Source organism: Chinchilla lanigera, unplaced genomic scaffold (assembly GCF_000276665.1).
Source record: "Chinchilla lanigera isolate Chin_1 unplaced genomic scaffold, ChiLan1.0 scaffold00096, whole genome shotgun sequence".
NCBI lineage: Eukaryota > Metazoa > Chordata > Mammalia > Rodentia > Chinchillidae > Chinchilla > Chinchilla lanigera.
In genome coordinates, this window is record NW_004955497.1 from 1,773,435 (window position 1) to 1,783,675 (window position 10,241).

The 10,241-nt window shown below is 41.5% G+C and overlaps 1 pseudogene; it reads right to left on the reverse strand.

Annotated features, from left to right (window-relative positions):
* Nucleotides 1-2,234: 2,234 nt before the first annotated feature.
* LOC102010601 lies at nucleotides 2,235-9,751 on the reverse strand (annotated as a pseudogene).
* Nucleotides 9,752-10,241: the final 490 nt, after the last annotated feature.

The following is a 10,241-nucleotide window of genomic DNA, read 5'->3' on the forward strand; positions in this document are numbered from 1 at the left end:
CTGCCCGGGCCGGGCGCGAACCCGAGGCTCGTGCGCCGCGGAGCCCGCGCGGCCCGCACGGCTTTAACTGCTTCAGGGCTGCTCGGCCCGGGCCTGTGTCCTCGGCCTGGTCCCGCGGAGCCCCCGCTCTTCCCGGCACTCCTCCCGCACTTCTGTCCTGGTTGCTCTGCGCCTTGATCTCCCGTAACCGAGCCGTGGTCGTGCAGTCTGGGATTCACTTCGGTGTCCGGTCGGTCCCATCCTGTGTGCCCCAGACACCTTGCCCGGGATTGGAGCAAAGCCCGGACCGCAGCGCTGCGAAACCCGAGCTCCAGCCGTGTCCCCCTGCGGACTTTCTCCCTCTTACGCCGACTCTGCTTTCTGTGCCCCAGTCCCTAAGCCACAGGGCTGGCTGCCAGTCCTCCGTGTCCGCCCTCAGATATATAAACATAGGTTTAAAAAACTGGTCAGCCGGGCGTGATGGTGCACACCCGTAACCCCAGCATTCAGGAGGCCGAGGCAGGAGAATCATCGAGAGTGACCAGCCTGGGCTACAAAGTGAGCTCAGGGCCAGCCAGAGTTGCATAGGGAGACCCTGTCTGAAAAAGACAATACATACATACATACATAATACAAACCGGTCAAATGAAGACCACTATAAAGAAAAAGGGATTTAATGGTGTTAGGGTTTGGATTTGAATATCCCCCAACAGCCCACGTATGTAGGGTGTGGTTCCCAGCCTGTGGCCCTACCTGGAGTGCTGGAGTGTTTAGGAAGTGTGGCCTGGTGAGAGGAAGGTAGGTCACCGGCCCGCTGAGGAGGACGCTGGCCCCTCCTCCTTTAGCTTCCTGGCAGCTGCGCACTCCCAACCAAGCTGTTTTGGCTTCTGCAGCCCCAAAACAACAATGGTAGCTAGGAGCCAAAATAAATCTTCCCTCCTTTCACATTGACTTGCTCAGGTATTTTCTCTCTGGGACAAAAGCTAACCCAAAAGGACTTTGAAATTTGTGACGAAAATAATAAAAATTGTGTAGTTACATTGATCGTTATAGCATTGTTTACACAAGCAAAATACAGGAAACAGCCTAAATGCCCGAGATTAGAGGAGTAGTAAAATAAAAGGTGGTATGCAGATGACAGAATATGTACTGTAGCTAAATTGAAAAAAAAAAGAATATTTATAGTAGCTGAGTAGACGACTGGTCAAAGGCTAAGTGATTGCAGACAGAATTTAATACCAGTGCGAATGAAAAAAAGAACTATATATACACTATGATTCCATATTTATAAATATAACCCCCCAGAACCTATGCTGATCACATACTTCATATGAGTACCGACATGCACTGCAAGGGCACACAACCAAAGTCACGACAGCTGTTGCCTGTAGCGAATCGGGGAGAGAGAATGCACGAAGGAGAGAAAAATGAAGACTTCAACTTTGTCCGCAGTGCTTGCTTTCTTTTATATAAAAACAGAGGCAAAACTGCCAAAATCTTAAAAGTTGCTTGTGAGCAACTGAGTCCCTTTAATGTGGGCTACAGTATTCTTTGTGCCTCTTTCAAAAGCATCTTTTCTTTTAACTGAAATTTCCAGCAATGCATTTATTCCTGTCTATATTCATTTTGATCTGTATTTTCCATTTTATACTGACTTTTTTTTCTGAATAAAGGGTACAAGTACATTTTTTGAACTGTCTCCCAGGTCTTCATCTCAGTCGTGGGTTATATACTGATCATCTACGGTAAGATATGCTTACTCCAGTTTACTGCAGTAACCTCGAGAATGAAAAAACGTTACAGAATTAAGAAGAGTGTTGATGTTATTTTACCAACCCTCTTCTAATTCCAGGAAAACTACTTCCCTCAGGCAGTAATTCTATCAGGTAAGTTTTTTCTGTTTCTAAACAGAATCAGAAAGAAAAGTGAGATCACAGGAAATCTATAGTTTACTAGACATTGTGTGCTTTTCCTAGTTTGTCACTGGTACTGAAAATCAAGAGTAAATTAATAGGCTAGCACTTCCAAATGTATGCTTTAATAAGTATAAAGTATGTAAACAATTAGGTAAGCTTGTGGAGGAGCTGACAAAGATACATAAATTAGAAGGTCCAGTTATCCATCTAAATTTTCTGTATTTTTTTTTGCAGAATATTTATTAAGGTTATTTAATATAAACTTTTCATATGTCATTTTGGAAGTCCTTCATTATAAAGATAATTCTTTTGTCTCATGACAAACATCGGCCACAGTCATTACTCTGGACCTCCACGTTGGATTAACTCCATTTCCTCTTGAGATACTAGTTTCCTTCTGTACTTCTGAGGTAGCGTTTTTATTATTCCTGCAGTGTCTGGTGGACCTGGACGCATCAGCAACTCCGGTGATTTACTCCCCTTAGAATGCTGTGAAATTACAGAAGAGCGAAGTGGGATCCCTGCTGATCTCAGAGCTTCTGAGAACACCGGGTTTAGGATTGTCTCTTCTGTCAGGGAACCTTATTAATGGTGTGTGTGGCTGGACTGCCTGGACGACCCAGCTGGCAGACGCCGTCTTGCTGCCTCATGACCCCGGGAAGGGGCAGCTTCCGGGGCGCGAGCGAGCCGCGGTGGTATCAGCAGTGGCCCAAAAGCATCTTTTAAAGTATTTCAAATACATATATTTGAGAATAGAGACACACTGGAAACAAATTTCCCAGATAGAGCTTGGTTGGAGAAACTGTGACACCCTCACGGGGAAGAATGTAATGATTAGTGATTTTGTGGATAGTGACAGGAAGTCATTTATTCCTTCCCGTTCTTTGATAGTAGTTGTTGGTCTTTTAAGTATCTGCCCTGAGACCTATACTAAACCAGGCGCTGGGGTTGCCACAGTGAACAAAATCATTAGATTCATTGTCTGATGGAGCTCACATTCTGATATGTTCAAGAAGACAAAAGCACAACACAAAATAGTATCTAATTTTGTGAACAAATGATCACTAGACATGCATGTATACATTTTTAAACTCCAAAATAGTATACAGCCCCTTGTTAGAAGTGGGAGTCTCTGTATGTAGTGATTCTGGGTGACTTTTGTCTTATAATCCTTGATACTTCTACAGCAGGATAGTTACCCCAAAAAATTTTAATGAAATAATCAGCTAAATAAATATGCCTGCTACTGTACGCAGCTAAGAAGGGGAGAGAGCTTACAAAGGGCAAGCAAAACACAAAACCTGCTGGAGCAGCAAAGCTGACGTGTACAAGTTAGCATAGCATGTGCGTATATCGCGTATGTGTATTGCTCAGAGCGTGTGCAGTATCTCATTCAACCCTCAAAACAACCACATTATTAACCCCTTTAATAGAACAGAAAGAATCAAGCAGTGCAGGAAGGCCCAGTAACCTGGAGATGGAAGAGTTGTCTTGGACTCTTCGTAGATCTCACTGCAGAGCTTAGAAATACTAAACCATGAAGCCCTTTCTGTAATCTCTAGGCACAACTGTGATGTAGGTACGAAAAAGGAAACGGAGGCCGCATTAACTCCCTTGCACTAATTCTAAGTTTGTTGTTGCTTTGTGATACAAGGAATTGAAGCCAGGGCCCGCCCCCACTCCTGCAAACTTCCTTATATTTTTTTAAAATTTCATTTTATGGAAAAAGGATAAAACGAAATTTCATCATAAAACAATAGGAGAATGATAATAATACATTACATGTTATTATGTTTAAAATAGTTGCTCAGAAAAAAAAATAGTTGCTCAGAATGCAAGATATGAGCATAAAAACGTCTCCAATTGACATTAGCACACACCTTCCTTTTTAATGAACTAAGAGACACTAATAGTATAACTCAGTTGCATTTTTCCCCTTCCACTACTGTCCTTTCCCCTTTCACTCATCCTAGTTCCTTTTTCTTTTGAACAATTTCTTCCCATTTCACAATATCTATTGTACATTTTAGAATTGATTTACTCTTTCAGGTTCTCACAGCAGGGAGACAATGCGATGTTTACACATGTGAGTCTGACTTCACTTATCAGTATGGGTCTCAAATTGCATCCATTTACCTATAGAAGTCTTGAGTTTATCCTTCTTTATGACTGAGTAGTACTCCATTACATAAAAAGACCACATCTTTTTTATCCATTCCTCATTTGATGGGCATTTGGGTTGTTTTGAAGATTTAACTGTTACAAATTGTGCTGCTGTAAACATGGGTGCACAGATCTCACTGTGGTATGACATTTTTAATTCTTCTGGGAAGATACCCAGAAGGGGAATAGCTGAGTTGAATGGGACCTCCAATCTTAGTGGGGTTCTTTTGGTTTTTTTCCAGTACCAGAAATTGAATTCACGACCTTACGCTTGCCAGGCAGGCGTTGTGCCGCTGAGCTAAATCCCCAGCCCCCATATTGGTCGATTTCTTGATAATAGCCATTCTTTCTGGGGGTGAGATGGAATCTCAGTGTTGTTTTAATTTGCATTTTTTTTTTTTCTTTTTGCTGGTACGAGAATCGAACTCATGACCTCAGGCTTGCCAGGCAAGCACTTACGCTGCTGAGCTATATCCCCAGGCCGATTAATTTGCATTTGTTGAATGACCAATGATGTTGAACATTTTTTCATTTTTTTTTGCCATTTGTATTTCGTCATCTGAGAAGTGTGTATACATCTCAGATGCCCATTTTTTGATTGGGTCTTTGAATTTGGGGGACTTGATATTTTTCATTTCTTTGTACACCCTAGATAGAAGTCCTTTGTCTGAGAGACAACTGGCTAAAATTTTTTCCCACATTGTGGGTTGTCTTTTCACTTTGTTGGTGATTTCTTTTGCTGTGCAAAAGCTTTTTAATAAGGTGAGATCCCAGTTGTTGATTCTTTGAAGTGTTTTCCGTGCAGTCTGCGTTTTGTTCATGAACTCTGTACCTACCCCTATGACTTCAAGATTTCTACCTCCTTTCTCTTCCAGTAGATTTAGTGTTTCTGCTTTACTATTTAGACCTCTGATGCATTTTGACTTTAGTGCGTGGTGACGGGCATGAGTCTTATATTTCGTCTGAGGCCCCCACAAGGCTCCTGCACTGGTGGGGACAGGACAGTTTAGGGGTTCACCTGGGGCTCCCAGTAGAATCCCCATTCCTACCCCAAGCTGTCTGAATGCAGCCTGACTGCTGACAACCTCTTTACACCTTAGTATTTGGAAAGCAGTCTCTGGTCTTTAGATGATTTTTGGCTTTTGGGGAAAAAAATCCCTTTATTTATAATCAGTGTGGTAGAGACTTAGTAAATCTGCCTAACTGCAGAACAATTTTCTCTAGGCAGTAGTAAAAAAAAAAGTACAGTAGGGTCACATCACGAAAGGTTAGAAAGCTAGGAAGAAGATGTGTTACACTAATTGTTTCATTTATTTAGAGATTGAACTGCATAGCGAGACCGTCTCAAAAAGACAAAAGAAAAAGAAAAGTAATACATTACATTTTATTAATTTTGAGCTATCTGCTGTTAGTTAAGGAACGACTGACTTAGCTTATCAAAACTGCATTTCTTATGCCTAAAAGTTTTCTCCTGCAGAGAAGTAGGACTTTGTCAAAGCTGTTTCAGTGATTAAACAATGCTTGCTGCCTCAATTCCTCCATACTGTTCACAGCGCTTGTGTGATTGATTGGGAGTCAGATTTGTAGAAAAGTGGAATATTATTTTTAAGAGAATTATAGCTGGGCACAGTGATGCAAGCTTGTAATCCCAGCATTCTGTAAGGCTGAGGCAGGGAGGATCATAAATGCAACCCAGCCCAGGCAAATTAACAACTGTCTCAAAATAAGAAATAAAAAAGGGGCTGGGGTTGTAGCTCAGTGGGAAGGCCCTGGGTTCAATTCCCAGTATTGTAAAACAAAAAACAAATAAAGCAAAAAACAGTTATAAGTAGTACATGAATGAACAAAAATGTTTTATGTCCTGTATTTTCAAAGTCTTTATTGAATAGGTTCCAGCAGTTTTCTTTATACATTCTAATTTTCTAGATTTCTGCAGAAACATGAATCATAACTCACCTTCTTAACCACTTCTGCGTCTTGGTGCCGATCAAACCAGGCTCCTGCTCATGCGAGGCAAGCACCCCGCCACTGAGCAGCACACCTGTCCCTGAACAGCTTTAAATTTTCTTCTTCACCTTCTCTTCCTTCCTTCCCTTCTCCCCCTCCTCTACATCCTCCTCTCCCTCCTCCCTCCTTTTCCTATTTTTTTTTTTATTTTTTTGAGACAGGGTTTCATTATGCAGTTCAGGCTGGCCTTGAGCTCACTTTGTAGCCCAGGCTGGCCTCGAACTTGAAATGATCCTCCTGCCTCAGCCTCATGAGTGCTGGGATTGCATGCAGGCGCCACCACACCCAGCTCCTTCTTTTTTTTTTTTTTTTTTTGTGAACACTCACTGTGTAGCCCAGGCTGGCCTCAAACTCTCCATGTTCATGCCTCAGCCTCCCGAGTGCTGGGATTACAGGCAGGCGCCACTATACCCGACAGTCTTACTTTTCACTGTGTGTGTGTGTTCCTTAGTATTAAATACCAATTCTTCCACATTTTCCAATATTAAAATTGTAAGAGAGTAACCTTTCTCTGATTATAATTTATTTCTAATGCTTTCCTTTGAGCTATTTGGGAATACAGACCCCGGTGGAAAACTGGGCAGAAGCCTCCCACAGAGAGTCGGGGAGACCAGGGCCCAGAGAGCACCCAGGGCTCCCGGCCCGACCCCAAGGACCTGCCTGGCCACCCCTCCAGGAGAGCTGAGGTGGCTTCGTTCTCCACACGGCCGCTCTGCTCTCCGGATGAGTAACAGGGTCTGTGGTTGCCGAAGCCAGTATTGCTCAATCGTTTCAGATTTGTTCCCAGAGGAGCTTAAGAAACACTGAAGATATGAATCACATTTTGCGTTTACAGAACTCTTACGCTGACACTTTACATTAAGAGAATTGCTGCGACAGATTGTTTTCCTTACCACATCCCCTGTTAGCCGCTCCGTCTGCCGAGTGAGCTGTGACAGCAGCTACTTGCTTATCTCATTATATGTAGAGTTGGCTGCAGCTTCTTCATATGCAAACATGAGCAGGAGCTGTTATGTTTATAACTAAAAGAAAAATCCCATTGGAAAGGTGAAGTTCAGGCTGGTATGAACTCTACAGCAAGATGTTATCTCAAAAAAGGATATTATCGCTCTATTGTGTTCTTTTCTTTGCTTTGTTTTTGCTTTTGGCTTTGGTTTTGTTTAATCTTTCTTTTTTGAGACACTAACTACATAGTTCAGGCTGGCCTTACACTCACTGTGTAGCCCAGGCTGGGCTCAAATTTGCAGCAATCTTCCTGTCTCAGCCTCCTGAGTACTGGGACCACAGATGTGTGCCCCCTCTCTTGGTTTATCAAAATTAATTGCTATAACACAACGGACATTTCAAAGTCACCCAGAAACATGTGAGCTAATCTAAATTTACAGTAAGTATTTAATTGTATAGTTACAAAGAAAGTGGTGGTGTTTGTTTTTTGAGACAAGGCCTCACTATGTATTCCAGGCCTACCCTGAACTCACAGCAATCTCCTTGCTTCAGCCTTTTGAGTTCTGTGCTGAGATTACAGGCGTGTGTCACCAGACTGCTTCATGATCTATTTTTAACTTTGAATTTAAAACAAACTACTAAGTGTTGTTTGGGTTGTGCTTTAATAGTTGCTTTAAGACCAGGTATTTTGATTTATCAATCAAATATGAAAAAGAAAAAGCAAGCGTGTTATTCTCAGGTGGCTGGTAAACCAGGTTTTGGTAACGAAGACCTTGACACGATTATGATGTGCTGATCTCACATGCACACGTGGAAGCCAGCCAGCGACAGAGCTTGCCAGGTTTCCGAGAGCAGACAGAAATCTAGACAACTCGGGAAGCAGTTGGTGCAGATTGTCTTTGATAATTGGTAACTCAAGCCAAGAGGAATTTCTGGATTGGAAGCTGGAACTTGAAAAATGCCCCAGGCTAACACTCTTCGCTAGACAGAGGTGGGAGGAGCGGGGAGAGGGAGAAATGGAGTCAGGAGAAAGCCTGCTACTTGAGGCAAGAAACAGACTTGTAAGGAAGTAGGGAGAGTATTAGGGTGTTAGAGAAACAGGGATGTGAAGTAACAGAGAAATGGGCAGATGAGGTGGACAGCACTGGGACTGTGTGTTGTAGAACTGAAAGATGGATTTGGTGGTGCGCATCTTGTCATTCCAGCTATTCTGGAGGCTGAGGCAGGAGGATCCCTTGAGCTCAGGAGTTCAAGTTCAGCCTAAGTCTACATTCAATATTTTTTTTTTCCAGGGAAGAATTATGAGCAAAAGAAGAATGTGATGGTGAATATAAATTATATTTAGACGTAGAAAGAGAAAAATAGGTTAAAAAAGACTACCCCAAGATTCAGGGACACATGCATATCTCTGCATATTGAATAGAGTGATGATAATTGGATAGCTAGTACAATTATATGCCACTAAAAATAAAAAAAAACAGAAAAGATGAAGAATAGCAAGAGCAATCCTGGGTAATAAGAGCAAAGCAGGAGGCGTCACAATCCTAGATTTGAAGTTACATTATAAAGCTACAGGGACAAAAACAGCATGGTACTGACACAAAAACGGACATGTGGATCAATGGAACAGAACAGGGAACAGAAGAAAAAAAGACATATTCAGCTACCTGATCTTTGACAAAGGGGCTAAAAACATATACTGGAGGAAAGATAGCATCTTTAATAAATGGTGCTGGGAGGCCAGGTGTGGTGGCCTATGCCTGTAATCCCAGCACTCGGGAGGCTGAGGCAGGAGGATCATTGTGAGTTTGAGACCAGCCTGGACTATAAATTGAACTCAAGGCCAGCCTGAACTGCATAGCTAGACCCTGTCTCAAAAAGACAAAAAAAGAAAGAAAGAAAGAAAGAAAGAAAGAAAGAAAGAAAGAAAGAAAGAAAGAAAGAAAGAAAAAGTGCTGGGAAAACTGGCTATCCATATGCAGAAGACTAAAACTAGAATCATATCTCTTACCACGTACTAAACTAAAATCAAAATGATCAAAGATTTAAATATTAAAACAGAAACATTTATCTGTTGGAAGATGAAATAGGTAAAACTCTTAAAGACATAGGTGTACACAAGGACTTTCTGAACAGAACCTCAAATGCACAAGGAATAGTACCAAAACTCAACAGATGGGCACATATTAAACTAAAAAGCTTCTGCACAGCAAAGGAAACAACCAACAGGGTAAAAAGTCTACCTACAGAGTAGGAAAAAATTTCTTTCCAGCTATTCCTCAGATGACTAATACCTAGAATATATAAAGAACTCAAAAAATTATATTCCCCCAAATAAAAGACCCAATCAAAAAATGGGCAAATAAAATGAATAGGAACTTCTCAGAAGTAGTAGTATAAATGGCCACTAAATACATGAAAAAATGTTCAACATCACTGGCCCTTAGAGAAATGCCACTTAAAACAACACTGAGATTCCATCTCACCGCAGAAAGAACAGCTATCATAAGAAATCAAGTAACAACAAATGCTGGCGAGGTGAAGGGTGGAGTGGGGAGGGCTTTCTACATTGCTGATAAGAATGTAATAAGAATGTAAACTAGTATAACCACTATGGAAATCAGTATGGAGATGCCTCAAAAAACTAAAAATAGAAATTCCATTCCATCCAGCTATTTCCTATCTAGGTATTTCCTGAAAGAGTTAAAGACATCACATCACATACTTACAGCATGTATCATGTTTGTAGCAGCACAAATCATAACAGCTAAATCTTGGAAGCAGTCTATACGTCCATCAACAGATGAATGGATAAAGAAAACGTGTTTATACACAATGGAATACTACTCTGCCATAAAGAAGGATAAACCTGAGACATCTGTAGGAAAATGTATGCACCTTGAGACCATAATGTTAAGTGAAATAAATCAGGCACACGAGCTTAAATACCCCATGGTTCCTCTTATAGGAGAAACCCAAAATATAAATAAAGAGCAAAATAAAAGATAGATAATAGGAAGTAGGGAGGTAGAACTTTCTCAAAGGGAAAAGAAATCAAGAAGGCAGGGAGAGGGAGGAAGGGGAAGGGCTGAAAGAAGAAACGAGATGTGTGATGTGCATGTATCAGCTCCCCACAGGGACTATAATCATCATGTAATGCAAACACATGCTAATAAAAAACTATACGTACAAAGCCGCATTGCTTCAATAACATGAAAACACAAAGCAACA